Below are 2,500 nucleotides of genomic sequence, written 5' to 3'. Positions count from 1 at the left end.
TCCTCCTCTCACCCCCTCCTCCTCTCAGCCTCTCAACCCCCCTTCTCCCAACCTCTCACCCCCTCCCTCTCAGCCTCTCAACCCCTCATCCCCTCCTCCTCTCACCCCCTCCTCCCTTCCTCCTCCAGCCTCTCACCCCCTCCTCATCCTAGCCACTCACCCCCCCCCTCCCAGCCTCTCACCCTCTCCCTCTCAGCCTCTCAACCCCCTCATCCCCTCCTCCTCTCACCCCCTCCTCCCTTCCTCCTCCCAGCCTCTCACCCCCTCCTCATCCTAGCCACTCACCCCCCCCTTCTCCCAGCCTCTCAACCCCTTCCCTCTCAGCCTCTCAACCCCTCATCCCCCTCCTCTCACCCCCCTCCTCCCTTCCTCCTCCCAGCCTCTCACCCCCTCTTCTCCCAGCCTCTCACCCCTCCTCATCAGCCACTCACCCCCCCCCCCTTCTCCCAGCCTCTCAACTCCTCTCTCCCTCTCCCCTTTAGGCCTCCACTATTCCCCCCCTTCTCCCAGTCTCTTACCCCACTCCTTGCCTCTCACCCCTACTCCTCCCATCCTATCACCCCCCCTACTCCCAGCCTCTTACCCCCCTCCTTGCCTCTCACCCCCTCCTCCCCTCCCCTTAGCCTCCCCCCTCCCCTTTAGCCTCCCCCCCTCCTCACCCTCCCCCCCTTCTCCCAGCCTCTTACCCCCCTCCTCCCCTCTCACCCTTTAGCCTCCCCTACTCCTCCCCTCCTATCACCACCCCCCTTCTTCCAGCCTCTTAACCCCCCTCCTTGCCTCTCATCCCTACTCCTCCTCCTCCTTTTAGCCTCCCCCCCGCCTCCCCCTTCTCCCAGCCCTCTTACTCCCTCCCCCTTAGCCTCTCACCCCTCCTCCTTCCCCCCCCTTCTCCCAGCCTCTTACCCCCCCCTCCTTGCCTCTCACCCTCCTCCCCCCTTCTCCCAGCCTCTTACACCCCCTCGCCTCTCACCCTCCTCCTCCTCCCCTACTCCCTGCCTGCTGGGTGTGTCGCCGTAACTTCGACCCTAAAAACAAGATAGCGCGGAGGTGTCTGAAGATTGCCTTGTGCTCGGGTCGTGCTGGTGACGCTCGCCTCTCAGCGCCCGGGCGGGAGAGAGAGAGAGAGAGAGAGAGTGAGAGAGAGAGAGAGGAGAGAGAGAGAGAGAGAGAGAGAGAGAGAGAGAGAGAGAGAGAGAGAGAGAGAGAGAGAGAGAGAGGGAGAGGAGGGAGGGAGGGAGAGAAAGAGAGAGGGAGGGAGAGGGAGAGGGAGAGAAAGAGGGAGGGAGGGAGAGAGAGTGAGAGGGATGGAGAGTGAGAGGGATGGAGAGAGAGAGAGAGAGAGAAGGAGAGGAAGGGAGAGAAAGAGAGAAGAGAGGAAGGGAGGGAGGGAGAGAGAAGAGAGAGGGAGGGAGGGAGGGAGGAGAGAGAGAGAGAGAGAGAGGGAAGGAGAGAAAGAGAGAGAGAGAGAGGAAGGGAGAGAAAGAGAGAGAGAGAGTGTGTGTGTGTGTGTGTGTGTGTGTGTGTGTGAGTGTGTGTGTGTGTGTGTGTGTGTGTGTGTGTTAAAAGAATTAAAACATCTAAAACGGGAGGAGAGAGAAAGAAACGCCAGATTAATAGTGAGGGACGGAAATTCAGACAAAAGGTGGATAAAGAGAAGTCGGATAAACTGGATAAACGAAAGAAGAATTGACACCCCAAAATAGAGTAATATGTGATATAGAGAACCACGTGAATGATCTAGAAAACAATGTAAAATTAACAAAGAAATGACCACAAAATGTATGAGCACCTAAATGTTATATAAATTTTCATAAATAATTATATATATATGCCTTTTTCCCTTACTTAAAACATGAGAACTCTTTAAAATTACGTCTTGTTTAAATCATCAGAAGCCATAGAAAGGTTACGGTTTTGCTCCAAAATACCTTTCTATATGCTAAGAATTGCGGCTTTCTTCTAAAATACCTAACACAACCAAAAAATACAGTGACAGACAAAATCTATGAATTGAAGTTTCGAACCTGCCTCATCCTGCACAAAAAGTTTAGGGTGAGGCATGAAACAATGCATGATCTATACATTGCAATAAAGTCATGTTTGATTATTACATCATGAAAAGGCTTACGCCATGCTGATAAAAAGATATAAAACCTTCAGGCAACGTATTTCACACTGTTGTTCCTTCTTATTAAGTAAGTTTAAGTTTGAAGCAAAAGTTAGGGAAAGGGAAAGGTGAAACAGCCGAAACAAACGAAAATATATAATTTTTTGTGTCGTAACTCTGATATTGTTTTTAATAATAGTTTTCGTTCAGACTAATTAATTCGCTCAGTCCAATTAATGCTGTTGAAAGCACGGCGTTTAATCATAAAACTATGGACAGTGAAAATATTCGTCGAATTACCCTTAAGAGAGAATTAAATACTGAAAACTGAAAAGCAAGATCCTTTTATTGAAAAGGAGATTGAGGTTTCCTAATCAGACTTATGATTCAAGG

Source organism: Penaeus vannamei, chromosome 18 (genome assembly GCF_042767895.1).
Source record: "Penaeus vannamei isolate JL-2024 chromosome 18, ASM4276789v1, whole genome shotgun sequence".
NCBI classification, from domain to species: Eukaryota; Metazoa; Arthropoda; class Malacostraca; order Decapoda; family Penaeidae; genus Penaeus; species Penaeus vannamei.
Note: the sequence above shows the minus strand (reverse complement) of the source record.